The 23,135-nt window shown below is 42.6% G+C and overlaps 1 pseudogene; it reads right to left on the reverse strand.

The window, feature by feature from the left end:
- Positions 1-10,205: 10,205 nt before the first annotated feature.
- Positions 10,206-11,768, reverse strand: LOC119043462 (L-lactate dehydrogenase A chain-like; annotated as a pseudogene).
- Between the last annotated feature and the right edge of the window lie 11,367 nt (positions 11,769-23,135).

Raw genomic sequence — 23,135 nt, forward strand, 5'->3', positions numbered from 1 at the left:
AAGTAAGTGAACTTCAGAGATCCAGAGCTCTTGCCTTCCAAGGGAAGACTCTCCTCTTTTGGATCTTGCAAGGAAATATTCACAGAGATGTGTTAAGGTTGAAAGCAACTGACATCAGAAAAGTGTTGGTATTGCCCAGAAAGACAAGCGTCAGTTTTGTCTGTATGTCCCTGTGTGGCTCTGCTTAAAAGCATGGCACCAAGTTTCCCCAAAAGGACAGCCAAATTAACTAGGAAATGTTTGATTTGTCCAAAAGACTACTGTAGAGAAAATAAGTAAATAAGTGTACATGCCTTTAGGTTAAGCAAGCACTCATGTTTGCCACTGCCTTCTCTTCCTTTCTATTGTTATACCTTATTTTTTCTGCTTCTTCATTTCAACTATGTTACTTGCTTAGCTCCTAAAGGTCCCAATAATGTCTAAATATTGGGACCTCTGCTGAGAGACTTTGTGCCTAAAATTAAAAGAGTACATAGATCAATGTTCTGGTGTCCAATGTGACAGAGGCAAAAGCAGACATACATGTTAAAGCTTTGCTTGGATTATCTCTCAGCACTACTCAATACTGTCAGCTGGTCTGTCTCTTTGCCATCCCCTGGGCCAAGCTGATACCCAATCCCAGAATCAAGGTAAACCCAGCTAGATGTCTATGAATATCTTCTTTCACATGATGCAGGGCAGGAAAAGAGGTCATAGTCACACATCTGGGGTGGCATGGTAGATGACAAGGAAGAGATCAAGAGTCATTGCCATCAGAATATAAAACCACCCAAAGAACTGTTTTTCAGTTGACAATGACATTTGCTCTTTGATTAACCTGAGGCTGAGAAACAAGCCATTTTTCACTTCACTGGTAACAAATCAATATTTTCACTTCTAAGAATGACCGCTTTCATCTTTTTATTTTACCTAAATGAAACTCCTAATTTATTAGTGTTTAACAATGTAAAAACTCCAAACAGAGATACTTGAAATAATACCTTCTCAAGAATGTGCTGACTCAACTATGGAAGTCATTGTATGGCAGCTTAATCATTAGAACCTTCAGTATCCTGATGTCCAGGCTATTACAACACATACCACCTAAATCAGAATCTTTCAGGGTAGAACCTATGCATTGGTATTTTCAGCTGCTCCCCAAGAAATTCCAATGTGTAGCCAAACTTGAGCACCATTGAAATAATGTGTTCATTCACTTACTTATGAGGTTAACCAAGGTCCTGCAATTAACAGCTTCACTTTCCCTTTATTGATCTGCATCCTGGCTGCTTTAGCCAGGCCCATAGTTTGTGTCAGAATGGACATTCAGTCTAGGCCCCCAGTGATGCATAGGACATCATAGTGCAAATCAAAGCAGTACCCCCTCCTTCAAGACACGTTGCTTCATTCTGTTTGAAATTGTCTTAATATTGTAAACTGACTATACAAGAATACAGTCTCTCCATATATCATGGAATTGTTGTAATAAACATACAGATCAGTGATGTGTGCAATGAAAATGAAAGATCCTTATAAATAGCAGCCTTGTACTATGCACAACCTGTACAACCATATGAGATAACCCTCATTTAATCAGGGGAGGTGTGTGATTCCAACTCCCCAATGCCCTGATCTGAACATGGTCAACTCACTCTTTGACTCCTCTCCAGTCAGGATAATCCATAAAAAGAGGGAATATATTCCCAAAGCCTAAATACATACTCTTAGCACTGAGGAAGGCTTTTGTTTTTCTGATTGGTAGTTTATTTAAAGGAAAAGCCTTACAAAAGGCATAGAAATTAAGCCACATTTAGTTTTTATTTAAGGAGCCACCTTTATTTGAAAAATTATGTTGCATGAAATTGGAACTGTTCTGGAAAATCTGAGAAGGATGGCTGCCAAACTCTGACTCCCAGACTGAAATCCTGCAGCTCTGCCCTCCAGGCCCCCATGATGGAACATTGTTTCCCATTTTGCTCTCTATGCCTAGCAGGCACCTTGCAGGTTAGAGGCCACTGATGTCTAAGGTGGTTCTGGCTACGTGATGACAGCTGCACAGAGCACCATCCTTGCCGTGCTCTCCCTCCCTGGCCTCTCATGCAAAGGGATGGCTGCCTGAGAAGCAACATCTGATCCTTGTGCCTTCATTTTTTCTAACCCTTGGTAAGCATGCCAAGGTGGCAATGCCATGGGAAGACCCGGGCTCACTGGTGGCTGAGGAAAGGAGAAGCCAAAACTGGCAGGGGTGATGGTGGTCCCAGAGATCCTCATGGAACATTTGTCTCTCATTTGATCAGGAAATGCACCTTCAGAAGAGAAATGCTAGAAAACACCATCTGTGAAGTTGCGCAGAGCATCTTCCACCCATGGAAGGATAGAGCGGAGACTGTTGGCCAGTAGACAATACAGAAAAAAAAACACAGTAGTGAAAGTAGTATGTTTCTATCAAAGAACAAGGAGGGGGATGAAGATATGGCTAAGCCCCAGCCCTTCACAGATTCCTTCAGTCAAATAACATAAGAGTACATTGAAAAGAATCTTATTTTAGAATATAACATTCAAGTCCCTTTTCCAATATTAACCAGCTGTTTGATCTTGAGCAAGTCACCTAACTACCTGGTACCTATGAGTCCACATCTATGGACTAAGGGGAGGAACTAACTAATCTCCAATATCCCTTCCATATCTAGAGGCAGCCCAGCATAGAGCAGACACTCTGGAGCCAGAACACCTGGATACACATTGTGGCTCTACCATCTGGTAGCTATGTGACCTTGGGCAAATAACTCATCCTCTCTATGACAAAGTAAAATGGGATAAAATTGGTGCCCCCTTCAGAGAGTTGTTGTAAGAATTAAATGAGATCATGTATGTAAAGCACTTAGAACCTAGAACATAGAACATGCTTAATAAGTGTTCTGTTAAAATGGAAGCCACATGAGAGCAGGGATCTATGTTTTGATCACTGATATGATCTAAGGGCTGATAACATTATTTGTCACATAGCACACACTCAGTAATTATTTGTTGAAAGAATGAATGAACCACTGCACACCTATTATAATGGCCAAAATCTAAAACACTGACACCACCAAATGCTGGCAAGGATGTAGAGCAACAGGAAGTCTTATTTATTGCTGGTGGAAATACAAAATAGTACAGCTACTCTGGCAGTTTCTTACAAAACTAAAAACACTCTTATCATATGATCCAGCAATTTCACTCCTTAATATTTGCTCAGAAGAGTTGAAAACTGTGTCCATACAAAAACCCTCATACAGATAGTTAGAGCAACTTTATACAAAATTGCCAAAACTTGGGAGCAACCAAAATGTCCTTCAGTGGTTGAACAGATAAACTGTGGAACATCTAGACAATGGAATATGAGTATTATTCAGCACTAGAAAGAAATAAACTCTCAAGCCAAGAAAGTACATGATAACCTTAAATGTATATTACTAAGTGAAAGAAGACAATCTGAAAAAGGCTACATACTGTATGATTCCAACCACATGACATTCTGAAAAATGCGCAGCTATGGGGACAGTAAAAAAATCGTTGGTTGTCAGAGGTAAGAGGGAGGAGACAAATGCATGGGCAGAGCATGGAGGACTTTTGGGGCAGTGAAACTATTCTGCAGGGTATTGTGATGGTGTATGTATATTGTTATACATTTGTTCAAAGTTATAGAATGTATAACACCAATAGGGAACCCCAATGTAAGTTCTGGACTTTGGGGTGATAATAATGCATTAATGAAGATTCGTAGATTGTAACAAATACAGCATTTTCACATGAGATGTTAATGGGAGAGGTTATTCATGTGTACAGGCAAGGGGTGTATAAGAACTCTCTGTACTTTCTGCTCAGTTTTGTTATGAATCTAAACCCGCTCTAAAAAATAAAATGTTTTTTTTTTAAGAATGAATGAGTAAATAAACATGGCGACGCTATACCCTCATGACCAGGGTTTACAACTGGGTCTTCACCTTCCCCATGACCCCCATTGAAGTTTCCCAACATCATTCTTATTATTGTGCAGAGAATCTTAAAGAAGTAAAAAAGAAGAATACAAAATGTAAACCACAAAAAAATACTTAGTTACTGTGACAGACTATATTTTCCAAAAATGTCTGCAACAATATTTTCAGTCCCACATGTTCTTCTAAAACTTGCCACTTCCCCATCAAGAGATGGAGTCCAGGTCCCCACTGTTTAAACGTGAGCAGGCCTTTGGACTGCCCCAACATAGAGCTGGTGGATATGATGCTACATGACCTTCCAAGCCTGGGTCTAAAAAGCCATGCAGCTTCTGCCAGGCTCTCTCTCTCTTTAATACTTAACTTGGAACATCGAGTTGTCATGTCTGAAGTCCAAAGCTGCCACACTGTGGGGAAGCCCAAGCTAGTCCATGGTGGAGAGATCACATGGAAAAGTCCTGAGACTACCTGAAGAGAAAGAGATGCTGGTCAGTTCCCGTTGCTCCAGCAACAACCCCCACCCCAGCCAATTCCAGCTTCAGCTGCAGCTGAGAGACCACAACTGCATGAGACATCCAGAGACTGAACCAGCAAGCTGACTTATCTCCTAGTTTCTGACCCACAGAAACTATGAGAAATAATAAAGGTTCTGTTTCAAGCCACTGTTTTGAGATGATTTTGTGTGTGTGTGCAGTAATAGAAAAACTAGACAAACTGCTTGGCAAAGCATAACAATCAAATGTGGCTTATTCAGGCCCACCTCTTGAAAGCTCCAGATGGTTACTTTGTCCTTGAGAATTTGGGGACTTTTCCCAGTATGCCTTCCCCCAATCCACCTGGCAATTTTCCTCCTGGCAGTACCCCAAAATCTCAAGCTCCTGCCCTCACAGTTCAAGAGTAAAACCTCCTGGAATACTCTAATCTTGGCCCCCAACTTTGCTGGCCCTCATCAGATAATGAGGAAACATTTACCCTTCAGCAAGGACACTGTTTTCTCTCTTCGCTTCCAGTAACTGTGAGGCATCTCAAAAATCCTTTCCCCTCGCCTCTCCTGGAGAGGTTTCACATTTTCTTTCTTTCCCCAACATTTACCATCATTTTCCTCAAGTCTCCAGATGACAGTAACTCCAGTGTCTTGTCATTATGTTTGCCTGGTTATGAAAGTAAACAGGTATCCTCCATCCACACTGATAAACATAATGAAGGATTGATTCTAGAAGGATAAGGTACACTTATTGTGATGAAGGATGAAGTATAATATTTATTATAATGGCAATTTGGGGTGTGTATGCACACATTTTAAAAGAATAACTATACTTTATATAATCCCTTACAATAAAGTGTTTGAATCACTGTTCACACAAATCCTCTCCCTTGATCAATTCAGGCCCAGCTGCTCTTCAGGGACAGAGATGTGACAGATCAAGGTCATGTCAGACATAATGGGTCTTGGATGCCTGGAAAAGACTGCTCTGAAGTTGAGGACAGAAAGTAAGAAGGCTTAACTCCAGGATTGCCATAGGGGACAAGTCAGATCTGACTTCTCAGAAGCAGCTCATAGGGCCATGGAGTTACTCTACAATATGGATACAGAAACCAGAATTTATATTCTAGCTCTGTGAGTTACTAACTATGTGACTTGAACAAGTTAGATCTTATAAGCCTATTTTCTTCGTCTTTAAAATAAGATAGTAACTATAGCTACTTTTAATAGTTACATAACAAAGAATTTTAAAAATAGGTGTTTAAGCAAAAACTTGAATACAAATCTTCATAGCAACACTATTCACTATAGCCATTTGGTGGAATTAATCCAAATGCCATTCAGTTGATAAATAGATAAACAAAATGTAGTATATCCATGCCATGAAATATTATTCAGTCATAAAAAGGAAGAAGGTATTGATACAAGCTACAACATTGATGAACCTTGAAAACATGTTAAGTAAAAGAAGCAAGACACAAAAGGCCACATATTGTATGATATCACTTATATTACATAACCAGAATAGGTAAATCTATAGGGACAGAAAGAAGATCTGTGGTTGCCAGGGGCTGGACATAGGGAAGATTAGGAAATGACTTCTTTTTTAAAAAGTTTAATTATTGTTCAAGTACAGTTTTCTGTCTTTTACTCCCATCCCATCCCCCCCATGCTCTCCACCTCTCTCCCATTTCCACCCCCCTTAGTTGTTTTCCATGTGTCCTTTATACTAGTTCCTATAAATTTTTCCCCTTTTCCCCTGAAATCCCCTTCCCTCTCCCCTTTGGTCCCTGTCTGCCTGTTCTGTATTTCAGTGTCTTTGGTTATATTTTGCTTGCTTGTTTGTTTTGTTGTTTAGGTTCTTGTTAAAGGTGAGATCATATGGTATTTGCCTTTCACTGCCTGGCTTATTTCACTCAGCATAATGCTTTCCAGTTGAATCCATGCTGTTGCAAAGGGTAGGAGCTCCTTCTTTCTTTCGCTGCATAGAATTCCATTGTGTAAATGTACCATAGTTTTTAGATCCATTCATTTATTGATGGGTACCTAGGTTACTTCCAACTCTTGGCTATTGTAAATTGTCCTGCTATAAACATTGGGGTGCACCAAAATAAACTCAAGGTGGATAAAAGACTTAAATATAAGCCATGACACCATTAAAGTCCTAGAGGAAAACATTGGCAGGAAAATCTCAGATATTTCACACAGCAACATTTTTACTGATATGTCCCCTAGAGCAAGGGATATAAAGGAAAGAATAAACAAATGGGATCTCATCAAAATAAAAAGCTTCTGCATGGCTAAAGAAAAACAGTATTAAAATAAAAAGAGAACCAATTGTATGGGAAAACATATTTGCCAATGATACCTCAGACAAAGGTTTAATCTTCAAAATATACAAAGAACTTACACAACTCCACTCTAAGAAGACAAGCAACCCAATTAAAAAATGGGCAAAGGACTTTAACAGACACTTCTCCAAGGAGGACATACAGAGGATCCAGAGACACATGAAAAGATGCTCAATATTGTTAGCTATCAGAGAGATGCAAATTAAAACCACAGTGAGATGCCGCCTTACACTGGTCAGAATGGCCATCATAAACAAAGCAACAAACAACAAATGTTGGAGAGGTTGTGGGGAAAAGGGGACCCTAGTTCACTGTTCGTGGGATTGCAGACTGGTACAACCATTATGCAAAACAGTATGGAATTTCCTCAGAAAACTAAAAATGGATCTGCCTTTTGACCCAGCAATTCCACTGCTAGGAGTATATCCTAAGAACCCTGAAACACCAATCCAAACGGAAAGAATTTTTTAATCAGTACTGGATGTCCTTTTAGGATGATGGGAATACTCTATAACTAGACGGTGGCAATGGTTGCATAACAGTGTGAGCATTCTAAATGCAACTGCATTGTGCACAATAAATGCTAAAGTTGATGTATGTGTTTTAACACAACTACCAAATATAACATGTAAAGCTCCTAGTACAGTTTCCAGTACTTGATAGGCATTGAATAAATGACCTTTCTTATTCTTTCTTGGTTGACAACACTTTGTTAAATTTGCTTGCTCTCTCCCGAGGCCCACAGAATGGAGATGAGCACACAGTGCATCTCACTGGCAGAAACGAAATTGTATGTGGCACCAAACTTGCATCTGGCAAGAAAGTCTAGGAAATATCTTACTAAAGAAAGTATCAGCAAAGGGTTAATAAATAATGTGGAACACAGAGAAGCACCATGTGTGCCCACAGGGATGACATTCTCAGGGTGTTTCAGCCTCATACAGCAGTTTTCACCACTGCCACACATCACTGTCGTCCCACCTCAGGACACAGACTTGGGCCCCATCATCAGACTTTTCTTCAGAAGGTCTGGAGTGGGGCTTAGCACCTGAGCCTTTGGAATCTCTACAAGTAACTGCGCAGCCAGGGCTGGGAAGCACAGGTCTAGAAAGTAGGCAAAGACAAAAATATGTAAAGAAAAATGCAATCATAAAATAGGAAGCGTTATACAAGCTCAAAAACATCCTGAGGGAACTTCCAGTGTCCATCTGGGGGAAGAATGGGAGAGGAGTCTGTGAAGGTTTTGTGGAGGACTTGGCATCTTAGCAGGGAAAATTGGAATATGAGTTGAATGGGCAAAAGTCACTCTGGGTAGAAAAAACAGATGGAGCCAAGCCATGGTGGTAGGACACCCCAAGTGCAGTGTGGGAATCAGCAACTTGTGTTTTGAACTGATTTTCCATGACACAAATCATATTTTGAACCCCTTACCCCAGTGTGGCTACATTTAGAATAAGGAAGTAATTACAGTTCACTGAAGCCATGAGGGTGGGGTCCTGGTCTAACAGGATTCTCCCTCTCTCTCCCCTCCCTTCCCTAACCCTTTCCTGCCCCCCAACCTCCCATCACATGCATGCACCAAGGAAAGACCAAGGAAAGACCAAGTGAGGACACAGAGACACAGAGACAAAGTAGCTGTCCACAAACCAGGAAGAGAGCTCTCACCAGCAATTGACCACCCTGGCACCTTGATCTTGGACCTGGTCTCCAGACTATGAAAAAATACATTTCTGTTGGTTAAGCCACCCAGTCAATGGTATATTGTTCTGGTGGTCTGAGCTAACTATCACACTTGGCCCCTGTGTAGTATGATTTGGTAGATAATGATTGAGTCCAGAAGGTAGATTAAATCCTGGAATTCTTAGAGTGAAAGTTCTTGGGTAGATGATAGTGTATAAGAATTACAGTTTTTATAATGATGCCTGAGATATTATTTTGACTTCCACCTAAGAAAGACCCATTGTAAAGATACACATGTTATTTCTGGGAAAACCCATATATGAAAATGAGCTGCTGCCTTCGGGACACCCTTAGGAAATCTGCCCTATGAAATTCTAGCTCTAAGATATGCTAGTTTTGGGTGATTTACTCTGAAGTCTGGGTCAGGTCTGCAGGTGAGCAGAGAGTCTAGCTTATTATGAGAAACTGAGTTTGCATCAGAACCTCCTAACACCCCCTTCTTAACATTCATTGTTCCAGCAGGACATAGGAGTCTTGTTAAATAGCTTTTCTTCCCAGCAAACAATGACTGCTGAAGAACAAACATAAAATCAATAATCTTTTCAGAAAAAAAAATGAGAAGAATAGGTGGTTAGGACTTTTCTTCAGAGCTCATCACCAGAGTAATCATCACCAGAAATCTCCAAGACGCTAATGATTTCTAAGACATACAACAGTGACCTTCATGTAGTTCTCTCTTCCTTCACATGTGTCAGATACTGTGTTTCATGTTTTGTGTATGTTTCTTTTAATCTTGATAACAACTCTTGAGTTAAGTACGCTTTTTCCATTTTGTAGATGAGTACATTGAAGTCCAGAGAAGGACAGATGTGTCCTTTGGGAAGAAGCCAAGAAAGCAAACCCAGACAGAATCTTAAGGCCACCTGTGCTCTGATAGACCATATGCCCCCGTTTCCCCTTCTCCACATTATTAGACTGAAAGGAAACCAGCAGCAGCCTGGAATATGTCCTCCCAACTATTCCATCACAAACAGAGAGTCCAAATAAAAAGTCAATACAAAAAAAAAAAAGATGTCCAAGATCCTGCTTCATTGACCTTGGGTGTGACTTGGGCACATGTATTTTGCAAAATCTCCCCTGGTGATTCTTATGTATACCTCTAGTTAGAAACTTCGTCTTTTTTCTTCACTGTTCTAGGTTTATTTGGTGTTTTAGTTGGTATGAAACTTGGGTAGTTGGTTGCATTATTGATATGTACACTTTCTTTTTACATTATATGGCAATGCACACTAATCTGATTCAGATAGTACACAAAATAAGATCCTTAAGAACAGTTATGCACAAGACATGCAACATTGGACTTATATATTGGATCCCAGGATGTGAATGACTGGAGAGAAAAAAGATGGACAAGGTACATTGGGTAAAGTAACCACAAGTTATATAACATACAGTGACCACACATGTAGTTTGAGGGGCAACTGTAGTGTGTACAACATTGGCTGTGGTGCCTTTGAGGAGGGGGAACTGTTTCACATTAATCAGGTTAGAACTACACAAGGTAAGTACCATCCAGCATCAAGATAGAAATGCAGGGATTTTGAACCATTACTATTTCTATATTTAGGAAGTTGATGTTTTTAGTCATAGATCAGATAAAAGGACAATATGCATAATCTCTAATTAAAATCCTGTCATAGCCTAAAGAGTGAGGTGGGACATTAGAAGACTTTACAACTGCAGCTCTTTCTGGATTCCACGGTGTACCTGCACCCAAATGGGTCTCTCCCTCAGGTGTCAGAGTCACCTTTGCTACATCTGTGATTTCATTCTGCTCCAAGATGTAAGGGTCTCATTCTATAGAGACCCTTGATCATAGTGGAAATTGGATGCACCCACCTAAGATTCTTCATTACACTTTCTGCTAAACTTACTACAAATAGTCCATTGCCCCAGGATGTGCGGACTTTCAGTTTGATCACCTCATAAGCACTGTCAGCCACCTGTTTGTGAACTTCTTTCCACTGTTTCTTATCTGCATCAGCGCCTAAATCAGGGCGCAGAGTATTCAGGGAGATACCAGCAACATTCACACCATTCCACACAGGCACACTTGAGTCTCCGTGACAGCTTAATAGGTGAACTCCCAGCCTTTTCCCCATTCCCCCATTAGGTAACCTGATTGCAACCACTTTCAATAACACAATTTTTGGGAAAGCCACGTATCTTCCAAGCCATGTAGGTCAAGACATTCACTGCATTGGAAATAATAAGCAATTTGCAGTTGGGACTGTGTTTTACAACATTAGGAATGATGAATTTAAACATGTCCATGTTACACGGGACCAAATTAAGGCAGCTTTCTCCTGCCTGTTGATGTGCCCAAGCTATAATAATAAGCAGCTTGGAGTTTGCAGTCACGTTTAGTCTTTGCCAGAGACAATTTTTGATGTTCTAAGGAAAAGGCTGCCATGTTGGAGATCCATCATCTCTCTCTTTAATTTGTCTTCCATGACAACAAGAGCAAGTTCATCTTCCAAGTCCTTCATTAAGATACTAATGGCATATCCTAAGAACCCTAAAACACCAATCCAAAAGAACCTATGCACCCCAATGTTCATAGCAGCACAATTTACAATAGCCAAGAGCTGGAAGCAAGCTAGGTGCCCGTCAGTAAATGAATGGATAAAAAAATTATGGTACATATACACAATTAAATTCTATGCAGCAGAAAGAAAAAAGGAGCTCCTACCCTTTGCAACAGCATGGATGGAACTGGAAAGCATTATGCTGAGTGAAATAGGCCAGGTGTTGAAAGACAAATACCATATGATCTCACCTTTAACAGGAGGCTAAACAACAAAGCAAACAAGCAAGCAAAATAAAAACAAAGACACTGAAATAGAGAACAAGGGGACAGTGACCAGAGGGGAGAGGGAAGGGAATTTCAGAGAGAGAGAGAAAAAAGGAAGGCTTTACAGGAACTAGTATAAAGGACACATGGACATCAGCTAAGGGGGTGGAAATGGGAGGGAGGTGGGAAGGACTGGGGGAGTGGGCTGGGTTGGGAGTAAAAAAAACTGTATTTGGACAGTAATTAAATAAATTGTTTAAGTGTAAAAAAATAAAAATAAAATAACATTTCAAAAAAAAAAAGATACTAATGGCATAGGCCATGCCAACAGCACCAACCCCAACGACTGTAATCTTATTCTGGGGTGGGGGCTGTTCTTCCTTAAGAAGATTCACAATCAGCTGATTTTCGAGAGTTGCCATATTGGACTTAGAACCAAAAAGAATCAGGTGTACATGGCAGACAGGTATCAGTGGCACACAGCACTGGATCCAGACTTAGTTAGCAGCGGTAGCTTGGGTACCAGAAACTTTTTTACTAGATCAGGCAGCCTCCCACCAATATTCATTTTGTCTGGGTGCTGGCCAAAACTGCATCATATTGAGAGTTCTGTTTGTCACCTGTGTTTACCTACAAGGAAGTTCTTCCCATCAAATGAACACAACTAATAAGGAATTCTACTTAGGGACCAGAGGATGGATAAACTGTTGGTGCAGCAATTAAATGGAGCTACCTATCCTGAGTGGGCTGAATTGCAATAAAAAAAAATCTATCCTCCTCTTCTATCATTGTAAGAAGCATTCATTAAAAAATACTTCTAATTATTTTGCAGAATTTCTGTTAAATGCCTCATGTAGTGAGTTGAAGAGTGGCCCCCAAAATAATTTGTCCAAATTCTAACCCCTGAAACCTATGAATATGACTTACTTGGAAACAAAGTCTTTGGAGAAGTAATTAAGTTAAGGATCTTGAGATGAGATCATCCTCATCTCAAGGATTAGAGTCCTCATTTAGGCTGGGCTCTAATCCAATGGCTGGTGTCCTTACAAAAAGAAAGCAGAGGGAATATTGAGACACAAAATGGAAGGCCATGTGAAGGCAGAGGCAGAAATTGCAGAGTGCATCTATAAACCAAGGAATGCCAAGAATCCAGGAGAGAGGCCTGCAGCCATCAGCCTCCAAGAGAGAGGCACAGATTGTCCCTGAAGCCCACCAGAAAGAACCAACCCTGCTAACATCCTTGTCTGGACTTCTAGCCTCCAGAATTGAGAAAACAAATTTCTGTTGTTTTAAGCCACAAATTGACAATAATTTGTTATCACAGCCCTAAGAAACTAATACACTTGGTATCTTATATACCAAGTGTATTACACTTAATATCAGGGATTAGACAACAAATTTCCTTCTAGAATTGAGTCCAAGGGAGCAGCATATCTCTCCAGATTGGCACCCTCTTACTGAACAAGGAATAAAAAATGGTTGTATGCTGACACATTCTGCACTCTTCTTGTCAGAAAGCTCTATGGGAGATTAGAGCTTAAAGTCTGTGATTGCCCGTCTTTGAATTTATATCCTTGCTTTTCTATGTTTCTGTGTCCTCCTTCATTTTGAATTTTATTTTAATTTGTTATGCTGTATATACATAGTTTTGTTATAAATCACTTAAAATCCATTTTGAAAAAAGATGGTGGTAAAATTATAAATAATGGCAGAGTTGCTAAGAGATTGGGTTCAGGAACCAAACTTCTTAGGTTCAAATTCCGGCTCCATAATTTAGGAGCTCCATAAGTGTAGGGTCACTCCATGCACAAATTATCCCAGTTGTGAAGTGGGAATAATTTAGTAGATGCCCTATGGGGCTGTTGTAAATATTAAATAAGTTAATACATCCATACAAAGAAAGCACTTAGAACAATGCTTTACATGGGAAAGCATACAATAAGTGTTATCCACTACTAGTTTTTGTCCATATTACTGTCATCATTAAAACTCTCTACCACAAGCTCATTGTTTACAGGATGAGTCCAAACTCTCTGTCACTGCACACAAGACTTCCTATGACTAGATTCTTCCTGGGGCTGTAGCTCATCTCTTGACACACATGTATGCCCTGCCTGACCCTCCAGCAAGAACATCTGCACACTTGTCTGTCTGCTGTGCTGGGAATGACCCGGCTGGGTCCTTCTCACCTTCCAGACTCGGCTCTGGGTGACCTTTTCCAGGAACCCAGCCCAGGCTGTGGCAGATTGCCCGTATCTCTTTTCCTTGGCACCCAGGGCCTGCCTTCATCTCCAGCCCACCACTTCCTCAGCATGGTAGAGTTACTTCTCCGTGTCTCTCAGCCAAGATGTGTCTGTGTCTCCTCACTTCAGTTGTCTCAGTGGAAAGAGGATGAAAGTGCTGAAGTCCTTTGAAGATTGAACTACTAGAGGTGGTGAGGGAGGGGCCTGTATGCAGTCTATACCCTGACTGACCAGCAGGTCCCTGGAAAGGAGGAACAGCACCTGACCATGTAAAGCACCATGTAAAGGTTCTACAGACCACGGTGAGTCCGTTAACACTTGAGGTAAAAGCTGGCTTTCCCTCCAGGCCTTTGACTCTCAGAGCTGGCATTACTCAGTTGGTTAAATGTCACTCTGCATTTAGCACCATGCACCTCTCTGCCTTGGAGGGAGTTAAAGAATAACAGTCCCTGGGAGAAGGAGTCTCCAGATGGTTTTATTTAGTCAGGTTTGGAAGGGGGACATTAAATCCTGTGAGAAGTTTGCCCTTGCATCCATTTTCTTTTTCCTTTTTTTGTGTGTAGCTTTATTGAGGTATAATTGAGAAATAAAATTGTCAGATATTTAAAGTATACATTGTGGTGATTTAATATACATATGCATTGTGAAAGGATTCCAACATCTTGCTAATTAACACATCTATCACTTTGCATATTTATCTTTTTTTTGTGAAAACAGGTAAGTTCCACTCTTTTTTAATAAATTTGAATTATATAATAGTGTTATCAACAATCGTCACCATTATACTTCAGCTCCTCAGACCATATTTGCGGGGAGCTTTGCCCACAGAGCCCCCTGTCTGCTGCAGATGAGAATAAGTCTTTCAAGACAAGTTCTGCTTGGGGAGGAAAGGTGGTCAATCTCTCAAAGAAGAAGGACCCAGAGCCTTTTCCTCAATGGGCTTTTTTTGGGTTCAATTTGCACAGGAATATAGGTAAAGCTCATCAATCATTGTCAGGCAGTAAGGATCAAACAATAGATGACACACAAAGGACTACTAGGACTTATTCTGAATCAGGGTCTGTTAGCTAAAGGGCTATAAAACTTTAAAATGAGTATAAACTCATTTTCTACTCAGACCCTTATCAGAAAATTGAGAACATTCTTACCAAAGCAGTTTTCACAGGATTTTATGTATTGTTTCTTAAGCCTGATCACCCTGGGAGAACATGCCCTTTCCAGCACAGGGCTGCACCACCCTCTGTCATTGTTTCAGGCTTAAGTCAGGCAGTAAAAGTAAATCAGACAAGAGGTTAGGAGACTTCTTGCAGGCAGAATGAGGACTCAGGTTATGTCAAAGCTGAGGGGCGAGGGTCCATCACTCCCTTTTGCTATATATCCCCAAGTCCTTCTTTGGGGGCCACTCATGATCATGCCTGTCTTAGATCATCTCTTCCTTGAGGAATCTTCTCTGTCATTGGCTAACTGATCATGCACTGGGGACCAGGCAGGGTGAAGTAAAAGGGGCAGAGGCAGCACCCCTGCCAGGGAAATAAGCTTTGTCTCCTTAGTGGCTTATGGTCCCAAGGTTGCTTACTCAGCCTTAGCCATGGGGGTTTTTCAGCTTGTGAAATCAGGCAGGGTGGTTCCCAACACATATTCATCTTAGAGCTCAAAGTTTATACCCTTTTACCAACCTCTCCCTATTTCTTCCCCAGCACCACCTCCCAGCCCAGCCCCTGGCAACCACTTTTCTACTGTTTCTGTGAGTTTGACTTTTGTTTTAAACTCCACATGTAAATGATACCATGCAGTCTTTGTCTTTCTCTGTCAGGCTTATCTCAAGCCAATTAGCATAATGGCTTCCAGTTTTATCCATATCATTGCAAATGGCAGGATTTTCTTCTTTCTCATGGCTGAATGATATTCCTCAGGTTCTTATTGAGGACCTCACATCTAGGGTTTGGTTGGTGTGTGTGTGTGTGTGTGTGTGTGTGTGTGTGTGTGTGTGTGTGTGAGAGAGAGAGAGAGAGAGAGAGATAGAGAGAGAGAGAGAGACAGAGACAGAGACCAGGACAAAAAAACAGAGATGGAATTGGTCAGACATTGCTCTGTGGTATCATGGAAACATTTCTCATTTGAAAAACAAAGGATATGAAAGTCAAGGAAAAAACCTGCATGTGGACCTGGTTTAACTGGTCCACTCTTATCTACTGGTATTATCTTATCTAACTGGTCCACTCTTATCTACAGCCCAGCTTTCCATCACCTCCCCACAAAGTGCAAGGTGTTTGCTCCTGAGACCCCTTACTTCTACCAAGAGCAGAAAGCATGAGTGTGAAGGCCCCAGACCTGGTGTTTGAGGGCTTGTACACCTTCTGGAACTGGGGTCTGAGCCTACCCAGGAAGAATAACCAGTCTGCAGATTCCCTGACAAGGGACCCCCTGCTTCCCCAGGGCCCTCCCAGGACTACACCTTTTGACACCACCCACCAGTGAAGAAGCCCTTGGTGGTCTCCATGCCTAGTATTTTGCTGCAGGCACATGAGGAGTTACTCTAATACAGAAAAGGAGGTGCTGGTGGGTGAGTGGAAGGAAGCACAGGATGACTTCTCAGGACAGGCCTGCTGCCATCAGCTAGTGCAGAAACAAATGGAGCCTGTAGTTAGGCAGACTGGGTTAGAGTCTTGGGCGGGAGGAGGAGGGAAAATAAGAACCTGGTTGGATTTTGAAGTCCAGTGGATGGGTGGCCAGTGCCAAGCTCTCCTCCCTGCCACCATCCATGAAGGCTATCACAGTGCACGCTCTAACACATAGAAATCCCGGCACCTCAGCCTCTATTCTACTCCCACTTCCCAACTCCTCCCCCTGCAACCAGCCAACCAGGAGCAAAGGAATGGGAAGGTCGGTACTCCTTCAAGGTCATTAGGTCTATTTTCCTCATACAGCAGGTGGGGAAATGAACTCAATGGTGCTCGTGCCAAGATCAGACCTGTCTCGAGCCTGAGTTGTGAGTAAACACATGTCTGGCTTTAGAGCAGGGCTCAGATCATTTAGAGAGGGGCCTCCAATGAAAAAGTCAAGTGCAAACCAGGAGGCAAGACACAAATCAAAGTCAATTTAAGTACAGGACAAAAGATGCTAAATAGAGGAAGCCTCAGCCTAAATTGTGCTCTAGAGCTGAGGTTGGACATCACCAGCGACACACAGGTGACAATCAACAGATAATTATTGAGCATCTAGTGTCAGGCACCCTGGTAGATGCTGAGGACAGAATCGGAATCTAATTCCCTAATAAGAAGAAAATGCAGGTGAGTCACCCCTAGTCTGAAAGATGCACTGTGGTACAGTGAGAAGCTCGGCTCTGCTGGAGTTTGACTCCTCCTTATCTTTTATTTGGTGACCTTACTTGGCAAACCATGTAGCTCTCCCTGCTTCAGTTTTCTCATCTGTAAAGTGGGGATAATAAGAGTAACAGCCTCAGAGAGCTGTTGTGAAGATTAAATCAGGGGAGGCATTAAGCATGATGAAAATTTTGTTATTATCATCCAGGACACCATTCTTATGGAAATGCTGGGAATGCACAATGCTTGCACTGCAGAGCATTTTCAAAAGGCCACCCAGGGCCTAACAGCTTGTGTTCCATCAGTGTTGACAAATTGCTGCATGACCTCAGACAGGTCACTAATTATTCTCAGCTTCCATTCCATTCCCCAGTCTTGGGATGGCAGAGGAGGGACGATGCCAGCTAGCTCAAGAGGCATTGGGAAGTGTTATGAGGTCGCCTCCAGCAGAGTCAGGGCAAGCAGCTACTGTTTGCCATGGAAAGAGATAGCAAGGCAGGCTGATCACAGGGCACTTGTCTTCGTCTGGGTGGGAGCTTGGGGCTTTCTGAAGTTGTGTGTTACCTTGGGAGCTGCTTGAGGGGGAGCGTCTGGAGCTGTCATGCCATGATTTATTGAAAGCTGTGCTCAAGTTAAATCGAGAGTGAAAAAGTTAATTACTGGACTGTCATAGTTTTAAAAAATACAAAATTGCCTTATTTTGATGAAGGTGGAATAAGAGTAAGGAAGAAGAAGATTCAGTGTCTCGCAAATAAAACTCAGAAGGGCTTTTACTATTTGTTCTGATTTGTCATCTCCAGGCTGCAGTCTGAAATAATATGAGTATCCAGACACAAAAGAAAATGTTCTTTGTTGTATTTAAATACCTGCACTGTCCAACATGGTAGCCATAAGCCACATATTACTATGGAGCACTTGAAATATGGTTAGTACAAGTTAGATGTGCTATATGTATATATCCTGGATTTAAATGCCCACTTCATGCCAGGGTCCAAAATACAGAGGCTCCAGCCCTTAAGGATCAGGCCATCTCCTAGAGAAGTCAGAATTAAAATAAAGAAACCATCAAACAACATGGCCAGTGATGAATGCACTAGTCCTCACCAGCTCTGTGCAGAAGCACCACTCAGCAGCTTTGTAAAATGATAGATGGCCAGGCCAGGCTGGACAGAACTAATCATTTTTTTCTCAGTTTTTTATTTAAAAATTTTCAAACAGAAAAGGTAGAATGAATACAGTAAACACATATTATAATAGAAATACACACAATTTTTTCTGGACCATTGGGAAATCCCGTTGAGACATCATGACCTCAACAGAAAGCATCAGCATGCAGAGCATGAACTTACTGATTTAATAGGTCTGAAGTAGGACCCTGGCATCTGTAGTTTTAAAAATTCTCCATTTGAACACACAGCCAAATTTGAGGGATTATGGGGATCAGGTCACTCTTGGGAAAGAGAGAGGCTTTCTGGAGAAGACAAAGACAAAGTTTAGTTTTGAAAATAAAAAGCGTCCAGGTAAGTTAGGTAGAGAGAGAAGTTCTAAGCAAAGGCAGTAATGCAAACACAGATTCGGAGGCTAGAAATGACATGGCAGTTTAGCATTCCTGGATCACAGAAGTGCAAGGGGTGAGGCTGAAAGGAGGGAGAGACCAGTCACTAAAGCCTCATGTAGCATTTGGGGGAGCCATGAGGAGCCACTGAGTGTTTTAGGCAGAGAAGGGACAGGTCAGATCTGGCTGCTGGGTGGAGAACAGGTTGAGGAAGGAAATGATGGACAAGGGGACACCAGTTCCACTATTGCACTGGTCCTAGAGAGGGACCAGAGGGTCTGAACCAGGGCAGTGGTGGGCCTGCAGAGAGAAAAAGGAAGAATCTCAGTGGGATTTGTCTAGGGGGGGGGTCATCATAACCACGTGGTTTCTGGTTCACTTCTCCCCACTCTGGGATGTACTCCTATATGCAAGTTTATTTCCCCAAGACATGGTAGAACAAAGAGCTGCTGCCCCAAATCAAATCACTCCTGCTAGGTTCCCAGTTCTGACAGCTGCACTTCTGCCCTGTCCACGTGGGGTCCCTCAGTCTTGGAATCTTTTCCTTCCTTGCTTTGTTCCTGTCCTGTGCCCACATTTGTAACTCTACAACCTGCCCAGAGTTACCTAAGCCTTCTGAGATTGGAGGCCTCACTCATCCTCTTCCTTCTAGCAAAGGTTCCTGAGGACTTTTGCCTGGATCTCTGAGTTCTCCCTGTCCCCCAACTAACAATTCCATTTTCTATGTGTTTGGGATACGCTTGAATGCCAGCTATGCTACTGGGAAGACCTGTGGCAGGGCCTACCGGAAACATTTCTCTACCTACCACAGAGTGGCCACAGCCCTGGCATACTTCCCCATTTCGGTTTCCATTTCTCATCTGCACATACACTAGATGCTTGAGTGATTCCAGGGTGTCTTGCAAGTCAAACATTGTCTGGTGCTCATGATGATCGATGCTAGCAGTGAGCGTCACAACACATGCAGGACACTCATACCTGAGCCCTGACCATCCTGAGATTTAGCCTAGCAGCCATAAAACCCAATATTTAGTGAGAGCAAAACCATCAGACAGGCTTGTGTTTAGTCAATACACCAACAAACATGGATTGGCTGGTTGATTATATTGTTGAATAATAAGCTAAATGTCTCATTACTGTCCTTGTATGCCCAGCATTCTGGCTAGTGTTCCCTGCCATTAATCCTAAGTATGTTTAGTCTTTTCATTTCCCTCAATTTTGTAAATTGAAGCAAAATGCCTACTGAAGCAGCTACCTGTAAAAGGTCAGAATGGAAGAGAGACATCATTTGAGGACAAATGAAGTCAGACCTGACCTTTGGACTTGTGTCTTCAAGTTCTGCTCTGTTAGCTGTGCACAGAATGAAATTTGGCTCCCTGCTGGCTGTGGTGGCCTAGACCCAGGGACACTGTGTTTGTGGGCAGATCACAAGGGCCAGAGGCACCTTTGTTGCCAAACTCTTCCCAGGGGGGAGCTTCTGAATCCCAGGAATTTTCAAGGTGGAAAGAACGTGCATATCATCTAGGCCAACCCCTCTTTTTACAAACAAGAAAGTGAGGGACAGAAAAACCAATTGCCTTCCCCAAGGTCATATGTCTAATAGGATGCGCTTATCTCTGTTTTTCTTTCTGACCCAGAAATTCCACTTCATGGACTTTATAGCACAGATTTGCTCTCACACAGGCATGATGATGTATAAGCAAGGCTGTTCACTGCAGCACTGAAGCACAGAAAAGGCTGGAAACAGCCTCAGTGTTCGCTAATAAAGGACTGACTGTTCAATCGAACACTAAGCCCCTGGGAGGAAGGGGGAGGCAGGTCTATGTGCTGATGTGGAAAGGTCCTGAAATACGTTAAAGCAGAGTGCAGGGTGCTGAACTGTGTGTATGGTGTGTTATTATTTGTTTGAATTGGAGGAAAGGAACATTAATCTCCATGTGTGTGTGTGTTCATCCTCTGGGAGATGACACTTTGACCTAGTTTGCCTAGAGTGGCAAACTGCCTGGCTGGAGATGAGAGGCAGAATTTTCAAGTTTTAAAACCACGTTATTATATATTCAAAAATTGAAATAAACATATAGGCCATATGGCTGACTGGAGACCAGGTAACTTGTCCAAGGTGATACAGCTGGCTAAATGGCAGAATGGCTCCTAGGACCCAGGCCTCCTTAATCTTGACCTGTGCATACTCAGCAGCCGTCCAAAACACTCCTTAAAGTCTGGGAAGACAAAAGTGGTCAAATCAGAAAAGGAGAAAAGAGATTTAAAAATGGAGCAAAAAGGTTAAATAGGATTAAGTGGATGGAGAAGACAAGGGGGGAGGGGAAGGCAGGCAGGCAGGATGGAGAGTGGGAGGTGGAAGCTGCGTGAGCAGTTCTGTGAGAACTGATGTCAGAGTTGGAGCCTGTGCCCCTCACAGACTGGAAGTAGCTGGAGTTTGACAGTCACCATAACCAAGGCTCCTTTGCTAAGTGGCAACAGCAAGCACGTCAGGAAGGGGCAAGAGGTCTCTACCCTTCTGTGAAAGGGTCATCAAATCCACCAGACCACACCATGGCCAAGAAACCATCTCCACATACTCCATTCACATTCCTCAAACATCAACGGTCCTCAACTCAAACCCCACAGCATATGCCCCCTCAGGGAGGCTGCACCCCGCCATGCTGTGTGCACTCCAGCAACACCCCAGCCTCACCCCACATGGCTGTGTGCTGATCTCTCAGCCTCCTGAGACAGCGACGCCTTCTGACTGGCACTCATTTCTCCATCAGAAGTATGACAGAGCCGTGTGAAGGCACCGACTGGGACCAGCCTACGGCAGCTGCCAGCTCAGCCCTGGGCAGGAGTTACTGCTAAGTCAGCCATTTACTCTTTTTCATTTTATAAATGTGTTCCTCACAATGAAGAGAACGTCTCCGTCAGAAAACCATTTTAAGTACTTGCCCTCCTCAGCTCTGACCTTCTAAGGGCAGAAGAGAAAAGGCACAGGGGAGTCAGGTCCTGTGCCCCATCTTTGTTCCCTGGTGACACAGAATGAAGCTACAGTTCCCTAAAAACTGAAGAGCAAGCCCCGAGCCTTCACCCTACCCCATACCTGTTGGGGTCAGGGTTCCTTCATTCAGTCATCATTTTCTGATTTGTAAAGCACAGAAGCAACTTTCTGCCTCTGTTTCAACATGCTAACATAAATGCAATGAGGAACTTAGGAAAGACCTCTGTTTTCCCATAGCCCAGCTACTATTTTGAACTCAAAGTCACGTCCAAATGCTGAGGCTGAGGGGCCCCAGGGGAATTCTGGGGGCACTCCATGGCTGCCTCAAAGTCCCACGGAGGGTCTGGCAAGAATTGAGTCACATGATCTGAGGTGCCAGTCTTATTGGTGGCAAAAGTTCTTCACCTTGAAGGAAAAACAACCCCAGGAATTTCACATGGCTTGCTTTAGTCCACGTATTGTCTGAAAGCAGGGTAAAGGAATCAAAGAAGGTGTTAGTCGGACACAGAAAGTGCCTGTGTGCAGAGAGAGGACAGAGTGATCCTCCAAGGAACAAGTTCTTGGGAACAAAGTGCCTGTTATTGAATCAGCTGGGCACCAAGGGAGCTCTGGTCTCCCAGAGCCTTCCACACCCATCTGGTAGTACTTCTGCTTAGAGGTGACAGGGACATGACCTCAGCTCAAGTGTGGGCCTCTAGAAGGTAGAACAGGCATGCCTGAGGGAGGAGGTCATGCTGCCATCCCCAACGGTGTCTCATAGACCATAGACGGTGTCTCAGTGACCCTTCTGTCACTGAGAAGGGACCCCATCAGTGGGCCAATGGTCAGGGAATATTGGCCTCACATCCCTGTGACTGTTATAATTTCTTCTGATTAAATATTTTTTCTAATATAGATGGTCACTAGAATCTTCCATGGTGAAAATTTCATTCACAAATAAATTTGGAAAGGAGTAAGAGGCATTGGCTTACAATATGACACACAGTAATTGTGGAATAAATGGAGAGAACAATGTCCAGCAATTTTCCAGCATGGCACACGATGGTTTACAGTAGACTCTACACTGTAAAACTAACTCTGTTCCCACCCCACATCCCCTATTCTAGGTTTCACCCCACCCTACAACAAAGCCCATTCTCATCCCATCATTTTTCAAGCCTCAGTTGAGCCAACAATTGTGAGTGCCTGATCCAATAGTGGTCCTGGGAGAATGGACTGGCATTGTTGGGTTCTTTGTGCTGTGGTCCAGCGCTGGAGGCCCTACTAGTTCTAGGAAAACTCTGTAAGGATAAGTTTCTCCATCAACCACCCAAATGATCTAGGCTTAGTTACTTTCCTCCCCCCAAAATCTTCAAAATTCTTTTTATCTCAGACGCAGTGCTTAGGTGTTGCCCACAGTGGATTCAGCTTGGGCCATCACAGTGTTCCAAGTGACATTCATTTTCCATAGGGTTTAGTGTCCTGCTGATAGTCAGGCACTTTCACATTTCACACAAATAAAACTAAAGGCTTTTCTTGTGAAAATAGGAAGAAACTAGATTCACTAAACTAAGATCAGGTGATAGATAGGCTCTTCTATATACCAGTGGCCAGCTTACTGATAGTCTTTTCTGAAGCCAAGCCCTAAGTTCTTTAAGAAATGAAGACCCAGATCTATTTTAGCGGGGAGATGAGATACCAACTCATCACCACTG

This window comes from Artibeus jamaicensis, unplaced genomic scaffold (genome assembly GCF_021234435.1).
Source record: "Artibeus jamaicensis isolate MK-2021 breed Jamaican fruit bat unplaced genomic scaffold, CSHL_Jam_final scaffold_474, whole genome shotgun sequence".
Taxonomy (NCBI): domain Eukaryota; kingdom Metazoa; phylum Chordata; class Mammalia; order Chiroptera; family Phyllostomidae; genus Artibeus; species Artibeus jamaicensis.